Raw genomic sequence first — 24,052 nt, forward strand, 5'->3', positions numbered from 1 at the left:
GATCATGTTTAGTGCAAAGGTCACATGATAGAGGATAATGTATTAATTATTGTTTAATCCCACTTCTTCTTGATTAAAGTAGAGCTTTTAACATTCTATCTGAAACATCAGAAAGTTGGGTGGGTTTTTTTTCCCCCTCCCACGTGCACTAAAAGAGAGGCTCCCATCTGACCTGGAAAAATCAAAATTTAAAGGGAGGAACAGGCAGCTATTGTTCACATTTCCATTACCTCCTGGTTTCAAAAGCAAAACGGCAAATAAATAAATTATTAATTAACAACATGATTGCAGGCAAACCTGAGTGGGAGTTCCCTCTTTCTGTTTGGCAATTAAATTAATTGGCCCCTTATCTTGCAAAGCTTAATTGCGTGCCTGAGTCATGTGAGATTTGATATTCGTGCTGAAGGTTAAATTCACTTATGGGGCCTTGGGGAAAAAGCAAAAGCAGCAGAGACGCACACAGGAAGGGTTTAATGGGGTGCTGGGAACCCCATTAATGGGGGATTCTCTTATCATCCCCATTAACCCCATTTAATGGGGATGATGAGAGAAGAGGTAAAAAATCACCAGCTGACAAGGGCTGGGGAGTGGGTGGGTGGTTGAGCTCAGCCTCCAAGGGAGCACGACTGGAAAGGAGGATAATGATTTTCATTTGTCTGGCACGGTGCCTGTGGAAGGTGGCAAAGGGTGCAGCTAAAAGTTGTGTGTTGTCCAATCTCCCCTGAAAAGCAGAGGTTTCTAAGGCTCAGAGGAGTGCAGAGGCTGAGAGGAGAGCTGCAGGGATAAGGAAAGTCATGTTTTGGTAAAAAAAATTCAATTTCGCAAATATTCTGTGTCTTTCCAGTTTGCTTCCAGACAGCACTGCCTATTATATATTAATTATATATTATATATTATATATTATATATTATATTTTTATTTCAATTTATTATTGTTTATTATTTTATATTATTTTATATTTTATCTATTTTAATTTGGACAGTTATTTTACAAGAGCTGCAGGATCCTAGCACTGGGACTTAAGGAAGTCCATTAAATCCCACTTTTACCACAGCTGTTGTGTGCTGATAGCCAAGGCAGAGACAGGCACTCAGGAGTGTGTCCCACGTTGTGTGGGATCAATCCATGTCTCATTTTCCCATAAAACACCCCCTCTATCCTCTTGGATTGTAAGATGTTTAGGCAGGGACTCATCTGGACTGCCTGGTTGCTAACTTTATGGAAAGGCAAAATATTCAAAGGTTTAAAAGTCAAACCTGCCTTAGAGGAGATGTAGGTATAAATCTTTTTTTTTTTTTTTTTTTTTTTTTTTGGTGAGAGGAAAAAAATTATTTTTTAATTAATTATTTAATTATTGACGATTATTTTAAAGAGAACTCTAAAATAAAATAAAAAAAATGACCTTGAAGAAGTAAAAATGTGATTCACAAAGGGAGGAATAGAGGGAAGAACAATAAGAAAACTATCAAACAGCAGTGACATCACCACATGCTCCCTGAGGACTTAAGACTTCATAAGGAATTTTTTTGGTGATAAATTCCTGCAGTGATCCAAATCCTATGGCATGATTTATGGTGACAGAATCACAGAACTGTTTGGGTTGGAAGGGGCCTGGGGAGATCACCCAGCCCAACCCTCCTGCCAAGGGTGTCATCCCTCCACCAGACACACACACCTAAATAAAAATAAGGGGTTTTGGGTTTTTTTCTGGCTCAAAATTTAGATGGAATTACTTTGAGTCTGCAAGTCCTGTGGGTACCTCCTCTAAAATAGGGTTATTTGGTTCTATCAAGTGAAAAGGCTTCTGGATAAAAATAAATGACACTTTTCTCTGCATTTCCTGACATGCTGCTTACTCTACTGTTTAACCTCCTGCCTTGCCTTCAGCATCTTCCCTCCTCTGGTCAGAATCCAGAGATTTACAGGCACATTGCTGATGCCTTAAAATCCCTTTGTAGCTCCTCGTAGAAGAGGTGATGGAATACTAAGTTCTTTGGTTGATTAAAAAACTTGGAAGGTAAAAGAAAAAATCTAGTCAGGATTAAAAAATTACTTTAAATAAATAAAATAAAATAAAATAATAATAATAATAATAATAATAATAAAAGGAAAGAAATAAAAGAGAGAGATTGCTCCAATCTGGAACAAAATGTTTCATTATAGCAACAACAAATGGCAGTGGTTTTTTCAGAGTTACTCAGATTGAAAAGATTCAAAATGAAAATTTTGAATTCAGGTTGGGGGGAATACAAGAAAATTTCCTCTGTTTGACTTGTCTTAGCGGGAGTTTGAAAATCCAAGTTAAAAACCTAATTATGATGAGCAACTGTTTAGCTTTGGGCTTAAAAGATAATTTGAAAGCAAACATGTTCCCATAGTTGTAATTCCCTATTCTGGGGGTGTCCTCTGCCTTGAACTCCTCCCTCTGAAGAGGTTTGGTGCCCATGCTCTGCACTGCAGCAAATCCATTAGAATGTCCCAGCCTTTACACACAGCAAATCCAGGAGCTCCACTGGCCTATAAACACTGGAAATCAATGACATGACAACCTCAGGAAATAGTGCTTCAGATATGCAAGTGTCTCATGGGAGGAACTCATTACTGGAGTTACAGTAAATTGCCACTGAGTGAGTGCTGGAGGAGCTTCCCACACTTCATAAGCTCGATCTTGTCTGATTTCAAGGGCTAAGTGAGTTTTGGCATGATTAAACACTGGAAACTGTGGCCATCTGAGAACACTTGGACTCCCATGCACTTTTGGGGATAGCAGAGCACAGAGTGAATTGTGGCTGCTTTCTCCAGGTTTTGGATATTGGTTTGTGTTAAATAAAAGTCCAGCTGCTGAGCCATGCAAGTGTGTTCTAGTGGAGACCCTGCTGCTCAGATTTGAGGCTGGTTTTTGTGTATCTGTGAGCTGCTGGGGTTTTGGGGATGTGGGGGTGCAGAAAGCTGTACTACAGATATTTTATTTTTGGTCCCTTGCAGGCTTCAGTGCATTCGACTAAATATACATCAAGAAAGAAGCCAAGCTTGAACAGCTGCTTGCTTTGCTGGATGAGACTTATATTTTCATTTTAAAAGCTATTTTTTGCCTGTCTTAATGTAACTGGCGTAATAGCAAAGTTAACTATCCTGAAAACACCCCTCACTGAGGTGTCATCTCAAAAAGCTTCTTCAAACTGAAATGAAACCAGTGAACAATTCACAGTCAACAATTAAAGTGCCATAAAGACAAAAGGTGTCTCATGTCACACCAGATTAGATAAAGCGTTTTGAGCTGGCCAACAAACAATTTTCCTTTTCACCATGGCAATGTTTGCCTTGTTCATTATTGTGGTTCTCCTCAAAAATCAAGCTTTCAGCTGTAGGTGTGGAAGTTCAGAATTGCAGTTGTCATCCAGAGAGGATGGCAAATTCCTTTTTCCTCTTTCCAATGCCCTTTCCACCTTTCCAGTGAAGCAAAGGTGAGCACTAATGCTGAGAGCATGGGCAGTGTGTACCCTTGTGCTGGCCTGCCCAGACACACATTGGATATGGATGCAGCACTGATGGAAAACGAGGGGGTTCTGCTTGTTTATAGGAAGATTAGTGGTGTCCATCTGTGGTCTTACACTGCTTAACTGCCTGTTTTTAAAGATAGTTGTAGCAGAGAAATGAACTGTAAAAAAAGCAAATGCTGCCTTTAGTAAGATTTCAAGTGCTGGTGGACAAACAATGGAAAAAAATGTATTAAACAGAACAATTCCCAGCCCAGAATGTGATGGGCTGGCACACTCAGAATTAAACTTATGTTCTGCTATTGCTAAATTGGCAAAAGACCAATCTGCACCTTTCTAATCCCTGTCCTGCCATTTAATGTGAGTTGTCCTCAAGGCAAGATGCAGGTTTAATGCAAGGATTTGTGGACAGGATTCTCTGCCATAGAGAAGTGCATCTGCAAGGTCATGAGCTTTCCTTAAGGCTTAAAAGTGAAAGTACCACCCACAAATATTAAGGGATACCCAAATATTGGTATATTCAGTGTTCATTATGCTGTTAACAAGTTTCTGCTGCTGACTGGATGACCCAAGTAGTACTGTGTCCTTGAAAAATATTATTTTTTTTCTTCTTCCTCTCTTTGCCATGAAGAAAACATGATTTTTAGTCTGCACTGTCATATTTCAAATGCCTCTCAAGCAGAGCTCTGCAGGAAATGCTACATTTTGGCTCAGCACCTTAATGCCTGGTGCTTTAGCTTAGCAGAGGGAAGGAGGAGACGGATATGAGGGGGCCAAAATCCTTCCCTACTGCAGCTCACTGGGCTCTGAGTGAGAGTTTTGTGTGCATTCTTCACATTGTGAACCACTCTGCATTACACTGGGGACTTCGGAGGAGTTTCTAACAGCATGGGCAGACAGTGGCTGTGATCCAGCTGCCTCCATTTGGCCGCAAAATTAAACTTCTGTTCTTAGAAAATTGAAGAACGTGTCCTGAGTTGTAGTGTAGGATGTACACAAAGTATTTATTCTAACACCATCTTCATGAGCTGTTGGAACCAGGTGGGGCAGTGTTTTCCCAGGCCCCTCCTTTGGGCTCTTCTGCTCATGGCCCATCAATGCCTTGCTCAGGACTCACAGGGAACTCCCTCCAGGAGTTATCTCTGTTTAATGGGCCATCAAGGACCCACTGCATGACTCCTCATCCCATTGGGAGATGCTCCGCCCAGGGGGAGGAGCCAAGCATTCCCACCTGGAGAGAATCTGGGATTTGGGACAGGACAAGCAGCCCTGACCCACTGGATTCCCAGAGGAGCAGAGCTACCAGACCTTTCTGCAGGATCACTGCTTCAGGAAGAGCCCCTCACCTGGACTGCTTCCGCCACCCTGCTCAGGTTGTATTCTGACTCTGTCAGTGGTCTTTTGTATTATTGCATTTATTTTGTTTTATTTTATTTTACCTTTTTACCTTTTTACCTTTCTTCTTATTAAATTGTATTTCTGACTTGGAGCCTCTCACTCGTTTTGCTTTCAAACCACAAGAACATCACTTATTCACCTTTCTAATAAAGGTATTTAGGTGTGCATGTGGCACCAGAGAAACAAGGGGTTCACCTGCTGAAAGACACATCCTTTCCAAAAGTTTCTCAAAATCCAAGGGCTGCAGGATGAAGGATGTTGAGGAAAGACTGTCCTTCATGGGATTGTATCTTCTGTGCACTTGAATGGCTCAAAGCTCCTGCCTGTAGGAAATGACACCTCTCTGCAGAAGCAGTTTAAACACACACTCAGCCCCTGGGTAAGTCCACCCTGGCTGCAGTGTTTCTTAACTTGGGGACAACATCTAGATCTGATTAAAAAGTATGAGCAGAACTACATCTCTTCTGCCCCAGCATCTGTTTTCCTTCTAGTCTGCTCGTTGCTAACAATCCCTTTGGAGTCAGATAAGATCTAATTCTGTTCCACAGTGAAAAGCTCAAGTAGAAATACGACCAATTGTTGAGAAGGAAATTTAGGCTCACATCTGCACTAAGAAAGTGCATGGAATTACAAAGATCATTTATTGTTTTAGTCAGGGTAGACAAGGTAATGAATTAAAATCAATCTGCAAATGGAGATGGAAAAGAGAAAGACTTCCATCCTTCCATAAACTTTTTGGTTTGTTTTGTTTGACTTTATTTTTTTTTAATTTAGTTTTGCCAGGAAGAAAAGGTTTGCAGTTGAAAAGTTCTTCCCCAGAACTTTTTCTGGAAGACAACTCTGGTGAATCTGATCAGACAAAAAAAATTTATTGTTCTTTCCCTCTCATTTCCAGAGGTGGATTCTCCCATGCTGAAGTCCTATGGTGGGATTAGAGCAAGTCTGTGCCAAGGCCAGGCTGGATGGGGCTCTGAGCAATTTGGGCTCATGGAAGGTGTCCCTGCTCATGGCAGGGGGTGGAACTGGCTGATCTTTAAGGCCATTTCCAACTCAAACCATTCTGTAATTCTGTAATTCTTTGATCTCAGATTGCCTCACCCTCAGTGGCCCAGGCTTCATGATCTTGGATGCAGCACCACAGCAATTCCTGGTGTTTGAGGCAGTTTATTGGGAGGAGTAGGAAATGGATTTTTTTGAGATGTGTGGATCCCTCTTTGAGCAGTTCCTCTGTTTGTGACCAACACAAAAGGCAATGGAACCAGCCTAGGTCCATTTTTATAAGGTGCTGGAGAATGTGGGAGACGGAGCACCTGCATTTCCTCAGGCTGGGTGAAGGGGTGCCCTGTGAACTCTGTCAGTGGACGCTGTGGTGTTGATAGCACTGCCTTCCCAGTGACACAAAACCATCTCCTAATCACTCATGCTCTCTTAAGGGATCAATTACACTTTTCTCAAGTGTTGTAGGACCATTAACCTTAGCTTACTGCTCAAATTCAGCGTGGTTAATTATAGCCTAAGTATCTACCCTTTCATCTTGCAATGGCAATGGGATATGGGGATCTGCACTCCTTCATACCCTGAACTCTGCACAGGGGTGTCGTGTGCTGCTAAACAGCTGCTCTGGGAGTTTTCCACAGAGGGAGATGCTGGAATTTATAAAGATAGCTATTTTTTCTGTGTATATTCAGTGTTTACTGGAAGTGACTAGGGGCACAAGCAACAAATAAACATGTGCTGGAAGGGATAAAACATTTCAAAGCAGTAGAAATATAAACATTCTTCTTGTAGACCGATCAGCGGGAATATAAAATAGCCTCAAGATCAAAATCTACCTTTTTATACCCTCACTGATGAAGCCTTTGAATTGCATTTTGCTGAAGAAATTAAGACTGGCTTTTTCAACTGATCTCCTCTTCAGCTGACATATCTCTGTCTTCTTTCATTTGGTCCCTCTCATAGACATTTCCAGCCACTTGATTGCTGTTCCTAGACAGGAACAGTGGTTGTTGTCTAAAATCTTGTTGTGCCCTCCTCAGTGTCACACAGACCAGAGCCTCAGTTTCTACCAAGAGCTGCAGTACTGATGATTTTATCTATTTTCACCCTTCAGAAGCAACTCAGCCCAGCACCAGAAGATGTATCTTGGTACAAAATGACCTGGGCATCCAACGGGCCTTGGTTATGGCCAGGAATCTGGACAAACTTCAGTGGGAAATAAGGAGGAGATGGGATTGGGATGTCACTGCAGTCCTGTGACACAGGGAACGCACGAGCTGCCGTGGCCTTGGCACGTTCCCACTGCTCTTGCCACACACTGCTGGGATTTACTCATCCCCCATGAATCACTGTTTGCTGAACACAGAACTTCACAGCACTTACAGCACCCAAAATGGAGTGAATCACTTGGTTCTAATGTATTTGTTGATATCCAGATTCTGTAAGAGCCACTTACTGGAATAGGGAGAAGGGTCTGATTAACCTTGCTTCACTCTACTCCACTCACAGTCCTCTAAAGATTTTGTAGCCCCTGCAATGGGTTGGTCCCCTTCTCCATCCAGAACATACTCCTCTCATGTGTAGCTGCATCAACCCTTCCCTGATTTTTTCCTGACTCTTGGCTTTCTTTTCTCTTGACTCACCATGTGCCAGGATCCCTTCCTCACCTTTCATCCATTGGACTGCCAAATGTTCACTTATCTTGTGCGTTTCCCTCCTCATCCTGGTCCTACTCTGCTGTTGCTGCAGAATAGAAATATCTCCAGGCAGCCAAACTAGATGGTGCCTTTTGTGAGATGTGCTGGAAAGAAATAAGGGCTCTGAGTAAGTCCTGAGTTGTGAGAAATTTGAGATTCAGAAGGCATTTCTCACAGAGGAACTGTTTGAACTCTGTGAGTTTAGGCCAGTTTGTGCTTCCTAAACTTTCTGGTGACCTGTGCAGGGAGCTGCACAATTTTCCTGGCCCAGGAGGGATGGAGAGAGGCAGAAGGTAGGACTGACAGAACTCTGAGGCAATGCCTGGCCAACATGAACGTGGAGGGTGGGAGGTGCTACATCCCTGGTTTTGTTTCCACTGCTCCCCATCCTGGTTCTGATTTTGGTCTTGGTAGTGAAAACCTTGGGCATTCCCACTGGCCATGCTGGGCCAGATGGAATTTAGGCACAATCATGAGTAGCAAGCCAAGCTTTCAGCCCTTTTGCAAGTACAGCCTAAGAAATTGAGCTCATGTTGCAGGATATGGGTGAGCCAGTGATAAACTGAGTTTCCACAGCACTGGCTGTTCCAGAGCCCTCACAGCAGCAGAGGCACCATTTCTCTGCCACTGAAAGAAAACCAGAGCCTCAAACCAGGAACCTCTACATGTTTATTTATTATTCTGCCACTGCTCTGAAAGTCCAAATTCGAAAACATTACCTCTTTCTTTCTGAACTATCTCCTTCTTATTTCTGACAGCATTTCCTCCTTCTCCCTGAGTCTAATCAAGGAGTAAACCTCTAAAAATACTCAGATGTAATACAGTCTAATCATCATTACTGTGTTAGAAAGTCCATGGCATGGAAGGCTCTGAGTAACCAGCTTGGTAGCATTTATTGGGATTTAAGAGCTTCCTATAATTATCCAGTAATTATGTCCAGTAAATGTCCAGAAACTGCCTGGATTGATGTGTGAGGGGGGAAAGAAGGGAAGCTGGAAGAATGTCTTGCCAGGGTGTGCACAAGATCAAGGAATGGAGGGATGGGCAGATATGAGTGGGTAAATAAGTGTTCTTTCAGGCAATTTTATGTTTTCCCTGTTCTGCTGACGTGCCTTGCAACAGATCTGACAAAGGTCAGGCCCATCAGTAGATTGAGATCATGATGTGATTTTGTCCACTCTTCACGACTATAATTTTTCATACTTCCAGAAATCCAAGTTTTTCATGAGATTGTCTTTCTTTTTCTTTTCTTTTTTTCCCCCCTAAGAAAATGCTGCCTTAACAGGTGCGTTTCTAGCACACAAATAATCAAAATCACTGGAAAAAGCACATTTTATATGATTCTGGAAGCTTGTAGCCACAGAACAGTTACAGCAGACTCCCAGCAATACACTTTTCTCTCTTGGAAGTTCATAACCTTCCCCAGGGTCTTTTCATATCTATCCCACTGGGCTGGATCTATCCTTTTGGCCCTTTCTATGGTACAAATTTCTTCCTTGGTCTCTGTTGGAAACCATAGGAAAACCTGAGATGTCCCAGCTTTTTTGGGTCTTCATCACAGTCTAAGCCAGACATCCTCTCTTATCATCCTATTATTTCCAGCCAGGTGATTTTTTTTTTTCCTTTTTTTCATGACAGAAAGAAAATAAAAAGAAAGTATTATTTTAATTAATTTTTTCCTAAGGTGATTTTGGCGACTTGAGGTTGAAGATAAACTAATTTTCAGGATGATGGAGCCACATCATTTGGTGAACTTGCCACTACTGATGTAGCACTTCTGAAGTGTAAAATTTATTTTAAGCCCATGGAAAGTCCAGCAAGAAATATCCCATAAAGGTTTATGCCCACATTAGATTCTTCTGATACAGACCTACATTCCCTCAGTCTATCAAAGCACAAAAATGGGATTTTGATATTTTTAGGTGCAAAGCAGCCTGAGACTAGACGTTGTTTTTTTTTGTTGTTGTTGTTGTTAGTTTGGTTTTTAATGTGGGATTTTCATTGAGCTCTTGAATGTTTATTTCATATTCTTTATGATTTATGCTGGGCTTCCCCATCTGCCTTTCCCTTATTCCCTGAGATCCTCCCCATGGTCTGTCTTAGGCGAGCCTGGCTGCCACAGCAGCCTCTGATGAGATTAGTCACAATAATGCTGCAGAGCTAAGCTGCTTACACTCCAGCCTGGGAGAGCTGGTAATATTATCCAAAGAGCAAAAGGCTAAAGCAACGTTTGGCCTGTGTTGTTTCATTCAAATTATGGCTTGAGGGGGTGGTGGGCAGATGTGGTTTGACCACCTGGAACCTCTTTCCCAGAATCACAGAATGGCTGGAATGAATTTTAAATATCATCCAGTTCCAGCTCCCTGCTCAGAACCCCATCCAACCTGACCTCAGACACTTCCAGGGATCCAGGGGCAGCCAGAGCAAAACTGTGCCAGGGCCTCCCCACCCTCACAGGGAATAATTTCTTCCCAATATCCAATCTAACCCTGCTCTCTGTCAGTGTGAAGCCATTGCCCCTTGTCCTGTCACTCCAGGCCCTTGTCAATAGTCCTTCTTCATGTTCTCTCTCCTAGTAAATCAGCTGGAATTTTCTGCAGTTACCACCTTCACCACTTTTGTGTCATCCCACAGTGGTGCTGTGAGTTGCCCTGTGAATTAAAGTGTGTTATTTTGGCTATGATTGGATAAACATTATATGACATATTTTGTAATCTTCTCTATAGTAGAATGCCCTGGCATGACTTCAGTGGCTTCAGACTGACCAAGAGCAGGTTTAGATTGAAAATTATGAAGAAATACTGGCTAGAAAAAGGTAACACTTGGAAGCAAATAAGCCTGTTTGAGATCCTATTTTGATATAAAAAATCTACTTGGGAAAGTCACAGAAAGAAAATGTAACATGGCAAAATACTCCAAGGTACAGTTTAAGTCCAGGCCACTGAACTCTGCACTCCTGCTCTCTATGGACAAGAAAGCTCAAATGAAGAACATGTGTGAAAGGTTTTTTGCTATTTCCTCATCCATCTTTGCATATTTGCATCCTACAAGCAGATCCCTAAAGGCCAGCCCTGCATTCAAAGAATGCACTTAGCATGACTTGCTTCTGGCAGGGAAGCTATTCCTAGCTCTACCTTGAACAGGTAAAATATTCTAAAATCAGCTTCATTTAAGCCTGAAAAATACGCAAAATACACAGAGGAGGTTTGAGGAAAATATACACCATTTTACTGTGGTTATTTTAATTTTGGGGTGCACTGGGTTTGCAGGGCACAGTTTTGGTGGCAGGGAAGACAAGCTGCTGGAAGCTTCCCCCGTGTCCAACAGAGCCAATTCCAGGTGGCTCCAGGATGGACCTGCCACTGGCCAAGGCTGAACCCATCAGGGATAGCAGTAGCACCTCTGAGATAACAGATTTAAGAAGGGGAAAAACCCCACAACTGCACAATGGTAGCTGGAGACAGAAGTTCAGTGTCTGGAAACCAATTTAGGACAATACCTGTCTCCAGGGATCTGAGATATCTGAACTGTGTCAATCTTTGATGCACTGAGTAGATAAATCTTTAGAAACAACCATCAGATTTCTGTCCACACTCTCCTTGTTGACTGAGTCCTGTCTAAGACACCATTACTGACGCCTGTTCTGTAATTTGCAATGTCTTTTTTATCTATATCCTGATGGCCAATGCTTGTGTCCACCCATTCAGGGACTTCCATGTACAGCAGGTTCTTGCAGCTCAGGAAAATAAATTAAAATGTTGTTAGACTCTGGAAGCTTTGGAGAGTTTAACTGCTGAGCTTTGAAATGCACCTCCAGCTGTCCACCCTGAATTTCTGCTCTTGTTGTACCCATAGTAAAAGCAACACAGGAAAACACTCTCTTTCCTTAACTTCTCAGGTTTGTACCCCAAGATAATCAACTTAAACTTCTCAGTTTTTTCTAGGTACACACTACTGCCTGCTATTTCTGTTGCACAGACAAGCACAGGCATGAAAATCCTGATTTACATGAGCCAAAACTCCAGCACAGCTCAGCAAAAGCACTGCAGAGCCTAAATGAATATCACTGAGATATTTGACTGAGAGTGACTTTTTCTGTCCATTTGGAAATTCAAAATGGTCTCTTGGACCATTAGCTGAAATGGTTTGCATGGGGATTTTTTGTTTTGTTTTGTTTTGTTTTCAAGTCAAACCAAAAATTTCTTGTGGATGTTTCACAAGCATGCAGCAGAGTAGCACACTGCTGATCTGAAATAATTCAGATCCTGACACAAGAAGATGAAAGGCACATTTTAGCTGTGATGTTTTCATATCCCTTTCTTTTTTCCTGTTGTTCATTTGTTTTGAATGCATTAACTTTTTTTTTTTTTTTTGGGGGGGGGGAGATGTTGAAATGTTGGTATCTCTTGCCTAATTTAATTCACAACAGAGCATTGCATTTCCTCTACGTGGTATCAGAAATTCTGTTTTCTTTGAAAACTTTGTCAAGCTCCCTGGAAAATGATGATGCTCTTTATCTTTCAGTACTGCTCACTTACCTGCTCCTTGAGGCTGTATCTGAATTTCCTGACCCTTTTTTTCACTCTTCTGGCATCCTCAGTGAGGAGCAAATCTATCAGAAGCCACGGCTTTGCACTGCACCAAGAGCTTGACCTTGGCCCCACAGCTCTTTCTGCCACAGCCCCAAGGCAGAAGAGCAGGAATTTTAATTTCTGTAAAATTCTTCAGGTCTTGGAATGGGAAACATCATCTTGAAGTGTCCATCCCTGTTTATTTTCTAAGAGAGAATTTCAGAAGAAAAGGAAGGCTGTGCTTGTATTTACGAAGCTTCGGTTGTTGTTTTGAAGACATTCAGCAGCCCATGGAAAATGCTACTTAGCTCAAAAAAAAATAGGAAATTGGAAAATTCTTTCTTCATAAAATATGAGTTTTAACTCAGTGTGGGCCTGAGCAAGTTGAAAGCTCTTGGTTTACCTTGAAATTATTAAAAGCACATAGAGGAAATGAGAAATAAAAAGGAGCTTTTTAATCTAAATAAATCTACCTGTGGATATCTTGTGCAGCCCTTACTGTGATACCTGGTTCCCCATTTGAAGGTTGCTTTTGTTTTTTGTCACAACTGAAAGTTGATTGGACTAAATCTGCTAAAACCTCAAGTTTTTAATTCCACAGCATCATGTGCCCAAAAGCCAGGCTAATGCTGAGACACGATGTGATGAGAGTGGGTGGAGAGAGCAGATAGGAAAGGTAAAATGCCAAGAAAATGTTCCATTTCAATGCTGCACTGGGGGGACATTCCCTGCCCCTCCTGTGAGAAAAGCAGGGGGAAATCTGAGCTGTTTAGGAAGCCGAGGTTGGAATTTTAGCTGATCCTGTGGATTGTCTTCAGGACTATGTCCACCATGTCAGTGAGGACCAGCTGTCTCTGGACTTCTCCCTCTGCTTATTCCTCAGTTATTTGAATCAATGTGCTCATATTGCTGAGAGCCCACAACGGGAGATAAACAGCAACACATCAGCTGCCAAGTGGGGTTGTTTTTTTTTTTTTTTTTTCCTCTCTTTTTCTGCTGCTTCATAGTAAGATGCAGACGATGGAAAAATGAACTGGCTCATCTTGGCAGCGGGCAGTGCTGCATTGCCATCTGCTGCAAAGCCAAAGGTGCTCCAGCATGGAAGATGGATTTATAGCAGAGAATTCTGAGGGGTTTTGAAGGAAAGGAGGGATGCAGTGGGGGCAGCAAGCTTTGGATCACCAGTTCTTGCTAAAGATCCAGAGTAAATGCAATATCCTCATGCCACAGGAGAGATCCCTCTGGTTTATAATCACATCCAGGACACCTCTGCTGGCAGTGGACACCATTCCCCCCAGCAGGGACAGAGAGCTGGGAGTTCCTGCCACAGCTGGGGAACTGTCTAGGAGCAAAAAAGAACAGCACAGCAGGAGAAGCAGCATGAAATCTTTCTTTTCTTCAGTGATCAAAGCTGGACAGAGCCAGAGGTCAAGCTCCATTAGGAACAAATGGTACTGTTGCTCCCTCTCCAACTTTCCAGCTGTGTTGCTGAGGGTCTAACTGGAGATTTTTATATTTTTCTCTTGGCACAGGATCAGGGCCACCTGAATTAGATATCACATGGACATGCAAAGTCTTGCTCCACAGAGATTACAGTCTGCACAGGAAAGGCAGGATGAAAGATGGGAAGGGGAGGAAAAGTGTGTGGACCAAGCTAATGCTGCCGCTGAGGGTCACAAATGAGAACCAGAGTTCTGGGACTAGAATAAAACATCTAGAATTTTATTTAGGTTTTAGCATTTATTCTGTGGATGAAAAAAAATGTTGCCCTGTCCAGAGTTTGTCTCTGCTACTTTTTCAATATCAGTTTTTCTCTGCTGCTTGCAATGTCTTTGAATTTCATAGACCCATAGAATGACTGGGATTGGAAGAGATCTTAAAGATCATCCAGTTCCAACCCCTGCCATGGACAGGGACACCTCCCACTAGCTCAGGTTGCTCAGAGCCTCATCCACTCTGGCCTGGGACACTGCCAGGGATGGGGCAGCCACAGCTTCACTGGGGAAACCTGTGCCAGGGCCTCACCACCCTCAGATTTTTTTCCTCATATCCAGTCTAATCCTACTCTGTGTCAGTGTGAAACCATTCCTTTTCATTCTGTCACTCCAGGCCCTTATAAATAGTCCCTAAATTTTCTTTTTCTTTTCAAGGAAGGAGGTATGAAGGTACCAGTCCCCCTACAAAAGACCTCTCAGAGCTCATGGCCCCAGCAAGAGGCGGGTGTACATGTTTATTTGCTTTTACTTAAAGATTTTTATACACCAAAGTGCCTCAGGCACAAAGAGATATAAAAGCCAGAGCATAAATTCACCTTTTTAAGCTTACACAATATCTTAAGGAGTGTCATTTGACAGAACTATAGATCTGAATAATCTCCTTTCCGCTGCGTGCTGCAGAACGGAGCTGTGATAGATGCAGGAGCCACTGCCAAAGAACCTGCAAAAAAAAAAATATGCAAGAGGAACAAGAACAGATCACCACAATGAGGCATAAACCAAAAACCAGAGCAAAACAAATCCACACACACTATAAATTCACACACACTGTGCAAAAAGGTATCTGAAGCCATCTTTTACTGTTTGGGTGTTACCTTCAAAAGCAGCAACATTTAGGTTGATTTCAGCCCATTTTCCAGCTTAAAAAACCAGATATTTTTCTATCCCTCTGCATTTTTTTTTTTTTAAGAAAACAGGAAGTTGGTCATGCTGTCTCAGATCAATAAACTGCCAGAAAAGACCTCCTGCCTTTATTCCTGGCTTGTGCTCGATGCAAAGTTCCTCCTTGACTCACTTTCCCAGACAGACATGTAATGATGCCAGTAAGACACACACATTACCCTGTGGGGAATCAAGGCACACCATAAACCATAAGTTTGGATTATCAGGATGTCAGATGTTAAAAGCTACAGCTGTGAGTGAGGCAGAGCCTCAGCCAGGCCCTCCTGGACACAGCAGCATCATTGCACTGATGAGACCCCTGCAGACTTTCCCATGGCTCAGCTGTCTCCATGATGGGCAAAAATCATTCTTGTGCAGACAACACACACACAGGGTTTATGAATCACTTGAATGTCCTTTAAATCCTCAAAGCAGGGATTAAGTAGGACTTAAGAGGAACATATGACTTGTGCTTGTCCTCAATACAGTGGCGACTTTCATATTATGTGAGGAAACAGCTCCTTTGGTTGTTCTGTGTTTACACGGCGCTAAAGTCACTGGATGTTCTTTGTTTTTCCCTTGGCTGGAATGGAAGAGCAGCCTGGTTTGCTCCTGCATCTCTTCCACAAACAGGATTCCACAGCAAATGGGCCCTCCAACCCCTGCAGTGCCAGATCCTGGCAGTGTCCTGCTTCATTTAATGCTCCGAGTTAAAATTCTCAGCTCCTTCCTGGGGCTGAGTGAGTAGGTGGAGTTCTTTACCTTGCTGGGCTGGCTGGCAAAGTGAATCTTTTTCACTAATGAATTTGATTTCTGTACCAGCTCCTCCTTAAATGAGGAGGATTCTCCTTTATCTCCTTCAGTTGATTGTTTCCTCCGATTTCACGGCGCAAAGGTCAGAGTTCTGCTCCACGCTCTGATTTTCCAGTTGGTAGCAATCCAATGAGATGTGCACAGTCACAGAGGCCTGTGTGTTAGGAGAATGATCATTCTTTTACCAAGGTTAGCTCTAAAAGTCCACAGATGGGGATAACCTGAAACTACTCATGATTTGTGATAAATTTAATAAATTGAAGAGACCAGTTAAAGAAGGATTTGGTTTGTGCTGAATTACATTATTTTTACACATTTTCTTTTTTTTCCTCCACACCATTCATCATCTTTAGCTGCAATATTTAATGCATTTTCAATCTCTGCCTTTTCCCCACAATATAAGATACCCAAACACAGAAACAGTGTTGCAGATGAAGATATCTGATATCTCTTCTTAATGATTAGATTTCTATCTCTTTTTATCAATCAAACAAAACATCATAATTACATTTCTACTGCTTTGCTGTTGTAGGAAATTGGCTTCATTGACCCACACACAATGACCTCAGGCAGGTCTGGGTAAAATTTTCATAAAGAAACCTGAAATCCATCCATACTTTGGGAACTCTAAATAAGTCCATATCCATTCACAGGAGAAAAGGGGTGATTTTACCATGTGTAAAATATGCCAGGACACTGGAGGTCTGGGTGGTTGGGTATTACCTCTCCTTGCAGGTCAGTGGGATTCCTTTCCCTTCACCCAGGCCATGGCAATTTCCATAGGTAAAATGTTGGCTTGTGAGGGCAGAGGTAAGCACCACCTCTTGTTTTTAAAACAGTTTATGCTTTTAGGAACAACAACCAGTTAATGTTTTTAAGCTGTATCAATAAAAATGAAGGAAATCAAAGATTGTGATTAGGACAGGCTTGACTCTGTTGTACACTGCAATGACACAAGACTCTGACTTCAGAAGGCTGAAAATGACTCTTTTATTTTTAGGATATGTCTCCCTTATATACTATTCTACATAGACCAATTTGATGGGTGAAACAAAGACGAAATTCTTTGATCACATTGGTCAGACCTGAGGGACATCAAGAAGTCCCTCCTAGAGAAAGAATGTAAACAAAATACAGTTAGAAAACCACTTCTCTTGTTTACAGAAAATTCCCTAGGAAAAAAAAATTCAAAAAACCAAAACATCTCAAGCACAAACCAAAGCTACACAGGCTTTGAATCCAAATGGTTAAACGTGGATCACCTGTAGGTTTCAGGCAGACTCCAAACTTCCTTCCACAAGTGGGTTTTGCTGGCTCCTGCCACACATCCCAGAGGCTGAGATCTCTGCCAAGGGTTTGGGGATGTGGCTTTGACAGTGATCACCTGTTCCAAAGCACAAATCAGGGTGTAGGAAAAGCAGATATTTGGTAATATTGGGTGAGAACAGTGGTCTGATATTCTGGCTCAGTTTTGGAGCATCCCAGTGTGTGTCTTCACCTCTTACACACTCTGTTATTAGCAGAACATTTGGAAGTAGCTGCTGGCAAGGCAGTTTTGCCCTGTGCTGTTCTGTCTGGCCTACAACATCCATCTTGCCCTGCTCACTGCTGCCTGTCCCTTGCTAAAAATCTCTTCCTGGCATACCTCACACTATCAAAGTATTCCTCTGCTCTGCAGTACAATGGGATCATTATTCCAAGATCAGTCCTTAGACACTGCTGAAGTCAGAAAATACTGCTGTAAGTGTTGAATATTAACTCACTTCACTGTTGCCTTGAGGCAATTGGACACAGACAGGAGGTAACAGCAGCTGAATGTCCTTTTTTCTCTTTTCCTACATAATGCACAAAGGTTTGCAAAGCAGGACACAACGGGACGAAAGATTTAGAAATTCTAAAGGCAAGCAATTTGTAAATAGATCAGCGAGTTGCCACATAGAGAGGGAGAGATTTGTCTGGAGTGTAATGGCCCTACTGCAATGTGCTCCCTAAGCACTCAGTGGCATTTTAAACACCGTGAGACTTGATTTTTGAGACATCAAGTGAAAATAAATCATAAAAAGTGGTGCTCAAAACTCAAGAGCTACGATTTAACAAAACACTTAAGGAATACAACCAACAGGAAACAGAATTCCCTTCTCCTCAGCCAGCACAGAAGAGGCTCCAGGAAGGGAATAGGTCACAAACTTCTCGAGTCCAGAACAGACCCTGGACCAGATATAAAGTAGGATAAGACACAAAAAAGCAGGATTGAGAAGCTGGAACAACAGCAGTGCCTAGAGCACAGAAAAGATGGGACATTGATGGCCTGGTAGTGTCTGAGGGGTGCCTCAATGCCTTCACTTTGGGTAAGACTTAGAATTATTTTGAAGCACTTAAAATCACCTGGGGACAAGGCTTCAAAAGCATCTGGGTCTTTCGCTTTAATATGCAGTAGCCGCCGGTGTTTTTGTTTACTCAAGTTCTTTTTTTTTTCTGTAAATAATTGCTTCTGCTTCACTTGAGCTGTCTCTCCAGAAGACAAGAAGCATTCTGGGCAGGCAGGTCAGCAGGAACCCTGTTCCCGAAAGAGAACATGCAACTGTAACTCTAAATTTGGGCTCTAAGGCAAGAATATGTTTGAAATACACCCTGTTAAAGCATTTTTTGCCTCTCCTGTGTGCTGAAAATAAAGCAAGAGGAAGCCCTGCTGTCAAGGCAGCTCTGCAAAACATCCTGGCACTGGGGATTTTCATCAGGGTAAGACAACAGTAGCAGGGAGCGTTTCCAACCCTCTGCCACAGACACTTGAACTACCTGCTCAGCATTTTCTGTCCTTGCGTGGTTCTCTCAGCTCTACAGGCTCAGAGATGGGGCTGAAGATCCTGAGTCCCTCCAAGAGAAAAGGACCCCCTTATTGCCAGGCTTTTGATTGCCCTCATATCTTTTAGGTTACTCCATTTCCCACTGCTGTGGCTCTGCTGCACAAACACCTTGGTGCTGATGTTTTCTGCTTTGGTCTCTGCTCAGGCTGTGTCATGGCATTTCTCCCAGCTCTGCAGCTACCTCTGGCCTTCCTTTAGTGCTCTTCTGTTACTGTAGCTGCCACCTATGATGATCCCTGCCAGGCTGCAGCTGCTTTCCTTTGGCCTTACCTGTGCTGCTGCTCCCTGTCTGTCTCCCTACCTGCTCCACTCTGAGCAGCAGATGCAAATGACCTTCTGTTTTCTCCATTTCTTTATTGTGAGTGTCTTGTTTGGTGTAACTGCTGCTAAAGCCTGGCTGCTGGACTGCAACCCACCGTCCTCCACACGTTTCCTTCAGCAGATGCATTGGTCATTCCCAAAGCTTTGTTGGGTCCCAGTTTAGGCAGGTAATCCTAAGGTGATCCCACTTTCCTTGTGCTGCCTTGTTTTGACTATCAGTCCCTGCACTGTTTATGCTGCTAACTTTTGTTTGCTCTCGCTCTTCTTCATTTTTGATACCCATGGCAAGACATCTGGTGCTCAAATCTGGCCTGTGAAGTGCTGAGTGGCACAAATTCTGCTGCAGAGTGCTCTGAGCTGTGTCAGAGCAGGGCATGCAAGGGTTGTCAGACTGTGGGAAGGCACTGCTCCACTCCTGAGCAGCTCTTGCCAGAGCTTCTTCCAGTGTAGCCCTGGTTTTGTGCCTGAGGTGGTTTGGTTTTCTAAAATTCTTTTCCCAGAGAATTTTCTGTAAACAGTAAAAATGCTTTTGTAACTGTACCTATGTTATTCATTCCTTTTCCTAGGAGGGACTTCTTCTTGATTGTCCCTGTAGTCTAACCAATGTAATTGAAGAGGTTTACCTTTGTTTCACCAATCAAATTGGCCTGTGTAAAACAGTATAAAAGGGAGATGCATCCCAAAAATAAAAGAGTAATTTTCAACCTTCTGAATGTCAGAGTCTGTGTCATTGTGGTGTAAAACAGTGTCACTCCAGAGCCAGCTCCCAGAAAGTTGACCATCCATCTCCTCTCCTTAAAAATGGCCATTTGCAAAGGTGTCTTGGAATGGCAGGAAGGTCCCAGCTGGTCAGTGCCCACCCTGACCATGCCCTGCAGTGCACACTGGTGTCTGCCCACAGTGGAATAGTCTGGCTCCAATAAAGCACTCTCTATCCCTAGGTATGAAGTTATTAATTTCCTGGTGGCAGCTCTTATATCCTCAGGGATTACTTGCTTTAAATAAAATCCCATCTTGCATGTGTGCACACACACACACAGACACAAACACTCAATCCTTTGCCTGGTAATGAGATGGGCAGTGCCTGTCCTGATTCTTCCTCACAGCAGAGCTGCACACTCTGGACACAAAGTGGTTCCACACTTTTATCATTGCACACAGACAGCTTCCAGGAGCACTCAGCACTTCCTCAGCATGCTCTCCTTGTGCTGGAGCTCGTGCTGCACCTTCATGCTGTGCCCCAGAGTGGGATTGTCTCTACCCCCCTGTGCAGGAGCAGCAGCACCTCGTTTATCTGGCTCCATCCTGGTGGTGTCAGGGCTCCACCAGGAAGGGCTCCAGGTGCTGACTTTGCAGCAAGGTCCAAGCTTTCTGTGGCTCTGTCTGTTCCAGGGGTTTATAGCAATTTGGGACTGGTTCCCTGAGCTGGATTGCCTTCACCCTATCACATGGAGCTCTGACTGCTGCCAAATCTTGTCTCTGTGGGATAACTTCTTCAATAATTCTTGTGTCCTGAGAGGCAGGAGGACAAAAAGAAGAATCTAGTAGTTTATCTTCTCTATGAACCACTAGAAATCCTTCACCACTTTTGCTCTGGGCGTTTCCTTCATGGCTCTAAGTTGCTTGAGGTAGAATTGGAAACACTGAAGGATTCATAGATGTCACTTTTCTCTGAATGCTTCAGCTTATCTGCATTCAGTGCAATATGCTGTTCTGAGGGTCTGGAATTATGGCTGGGGCTTCTTCTCCTTCAACACTTCTAGTTCCAGTGGAAAGTGCCCTCAGCCACTGCCTGGGTGCCTGGGAATCTCTCCACTGCATGTCTTAGTTTCTGCTGGGAGCACACATGACCAGGATCATGCATTCCCATCCTGCCAGGTGTGATAAAGACAATCATGAATCCAGTGTAAGATGCTGCCCTGACTCATAGGAAACACTGAATAATTCTGAATTTGATACACTTAATTGAGCCTGACTTCTATCACTGATAGAAGAGTGGCGACTTCAATCCTGTAGACATTGGTTTAGCATCAGTGTAGATTCCCATTTTATGCAGATACCTCTTGTTTTTCTTTTTCACTGTCACTGATGAACACTCTGCCCCTTTCTCTAGAGGTCTGTTCACATCTCTCCTTTTCATCTCTCCTTTTCTGGAATTTTTCCCCAGTAACACTGAGAGTGCCAACACACTGTCATGTTTTGGTAGCCTGAATTTCAGGTCTGCAGTCAGCTTTTGAGCCTGCTTAAACAATAAGGCAACACTTTTGGGAAGGCTAAATGAGGCCACTGAGGACTCCTCCCTCCACATGGCTTGCTCAGTGATGGATGGTCTTTCTGAGTGCCCTTTATCATAAGACCAAGTGATAATGTGCCATATTTCATGGCAACTCATCGAGAGCTTGCAACTGTCCACAGCCTTAAAATATCCTCTGCTGTAAACTCTCAGTCCCATTGCTGCAGTCTAATGTTGCTGTTAATGAGTGTTCCTGGGGTTCTGTTGCAGGTGACCTTGCAGCCCAGCTAGGGCTAAACCTGGCTCTGATTTTGTAGGGTAGTTGTGATTATGGCTATGGCAAGACTGGGGGATTGTTTGAGTGTAGCCCTGGTTTTGTGCCCGAGGTGTTTTGGTTTTCTGAAATTCTTTTCCCAGGGAATTTTCTGTAAACAGGAGAAATGTTTTTGTAAACTGTACTATGTTTTTCCTTCCTTTTCCTAGGAGGGACTTCTTCTTGATGTCCCTCTTGTCTGACCAATGTGAGTGAAGAGGTTTGTCTTTGTGTCACCAATCAAATTGGTCTGTGTAAAATAGTAGAAAAAAGAATCACATCCCAAAAATAAAGAAATCACTTCAGCCTTCTGAGAGTCTCCACAGAGTCTGTGTCATTGTGGTGTAAAACAGAGTCATTTGAGCACTGTGAGTATCCTGTTATGCCTTGAGTTCCTGAGGCACACTTTGTTTTCTTAGAGAATTCCACTAAGTGTGTTTTTTCAACCTGGAAAAGGTTTTGGGGTGACCTCATTGCAGCATTCCAGTGCCTGAAGAGAGCCAACAAAAAAGATGGGGAGAGACTCTTGACAAGGGCCATTAGTAACAGGACAAGGAGGAATGGCTTCACACTGACAGAGAGCAGGGTTAGATTGGATATTGGGAAGAAATTGTTCCCTGTGAGGGTAAAGCCCTGGCACAGGTGGCTGCCCCATCCCTGGAAGGTTCCAGACCAGGTTGGATGGGGCTCTGAGCAACCTGGGCTAGTGGAAAGTCTCCCTGCCTATGGCAGGAGGTGTGGAACTGGATGATCTTTAAGGCCATTTCCAATCAAAACCATTCTAGGATTATGTGATTCTATCACTCATCACCACTCAGCCTCAAGTTTGGAAGTTCTTAACAAGACTTATTGTTTCAAAAACATCACCATTTTCTGATTCATTTCTGGACAGCTTGATGGCATATGAGGTGAGGCTTTGTTCAGATCTGTGTCAGAATCTTTTTTTAAAGGGTGGAATCATCCTGCAAATGAACTCACACAGGAGCAAACTCAGACTTCCCAAATCTGACTCCTTGGTTGTGTATTGCAAGGACCCACTGCAAGGACTACTTTTGGGTTTTTACAGGAACATACCTGCTCTGGATGTGCTCTGTCCTCCTCAGGTATTCTCTTCTCTGACAGTGGCACTCAGCGTGGTGCTCACCTCTCAAGACCCTCTGCTCTCTGCACTTGGTGCCAGCAGCATTCAATAAACACATTTTTGCTGTGGTGCTTTTACATGATCTTGTACTAAGTCATTCAATTATGGGAAGCTAAAAGTGGCTCCTGTGAAGAAAATAAGTCCTGTGTGTTAAAAATGTGAATATGCTCAGGGGTGGATTGGCACCTTGTTTCCATTTCTGATTATATAGCTGCTTTTGAGGAGGACAGAAGAAAGCTCAACCCCAACCTTTTACAGATCATTTCCTGTTCTTCCCTGCCCAGCCATTCTACTATTCCCACACCTTGTGCCTTTCCAACCCACTGAAGTGGGATACAAAGGTAAGGCAGGGACATCTTTTCTCTCCAGACTGATCCTAATGGCACAACTCTCATATGAGTGAGGGCAGTTTCTGCTTCCTTCTTCACAGGGAGAGCTCCCAAGCTCTCCTCTTCCCTCTGTCCTGGAACAGGACTGGGTCTACTCCTTGGCATTTTTGGTCACAGAAGGCCCGTATCTAAAGCTTTATAAAGGGAACAGGACAAAAAAAATGAAATGAAATGAAATGAAATGAAATGAAATGAAATGAAATGAAATAACAAGAGGGAATCAAAGTCTTTGTCTCCCATCAGCTACTAGTATTCTTTGAAGCATGAGATTTGATTATCCTGGTCACAAAAAATGCCTAATAATACTGAAGGATATTAGCAAGGCCCATAAATCAGTGCTAAAAGATTAAAAGCTTTTAAAGGACTCTTTGTTCCCCTCAAGGAAGAAAACCCAACTGTCAACACCACAAGCTCACCTTTGGTTCCATCTGTTGGCCCTTTCCATGTCATGAACCAGAATGATTTGCAGAGCTTCTGAATGAAAAATCTGGGCCAGAACATCTCACTTTATCCTCTGCCTCCCCAGGCCATTAAATGAGGTGTGTGGTGACACCTGCACAACTCATTGGTGACTTTAGGCAGCCCAAAATGGAGCTATAATGTTTCCAAGTTGGATTCCAGGCTTAGGTAGATTGGGATTACAGTGCCTATGAGGATCCATAGTGTTCAAATAACCAGAAACATCCTTTGCCATTGGATTTCACAATGGTTTTCATTGCATAAAATGTTTGAGGAAAATTTGGGGGTCACTCAAGACACTGATGCCATGCTCAGAAATCCACTGTGCTTCTGCATCCCTTGATTTTAATCAGGATTTTCCAGGTTCCCTGGTGATGGTGTTTAAAGCCTGTTTCACTGTGTAAAACCAATGCTTATGTTTTTAATCCTGTTTCAGATTCACATTCATTCAATACAAGTTTTTTTTGTAATCCTCACAACATACAAGGACTCTTAATCAACAACTCGATTCTTTCTTTCTAAAACAAAACAAAACCAACCAACCAACCGTATATATATATATATAAGAAGAAAAATGCTACTCTTTCTCATCACAATACTACCAGAATTCCCACCACAAAGAGCTGCAAATTTTTTTTTTGCAATTTTTAGTTTTCCTATAAAAAAAACTTTGTTCCTGAAGAGAACTTCTTGGTGTGGCTCT

The 24,052-nt window shown here is 42.9% G+C and overlaps 1 long non-coding RNA gene across 1 annotated transcript in view; it reads right to left on the bottom strand.

Moving 5' to 3' along the window:
- Positions 1 to 5,085, bottom strand: part of LOC310908274 — a 260,105-nt gene extending 255,020 nt beyond the window's left edge. The window contains exon 1 of the long non-coding RNA XR_014589824.1: positions 4,945 to 5,085. This is a non-coding gene — a long non-coding RNA (uncharacterized lncRNA). The remainder of the gene's footprint in view (positions 1 to 4,944) is intronic.
- Between the last annotated feature and the right edge of the window lie 18,967 nt (positions 5,086 to 24,052).

The sequence above is a fragment of the Zosterops lateralis genome (assembly GCF_965231275.1).
Source record: "Zosterops lateralis genome assembly, chromosome: 4".
Lineage (NCBI taxonomy): Eukaryota > Metazoa > Chordata > Aves > Passeriformes > Zosteropidae > Zosterops > Zosterops lateralis.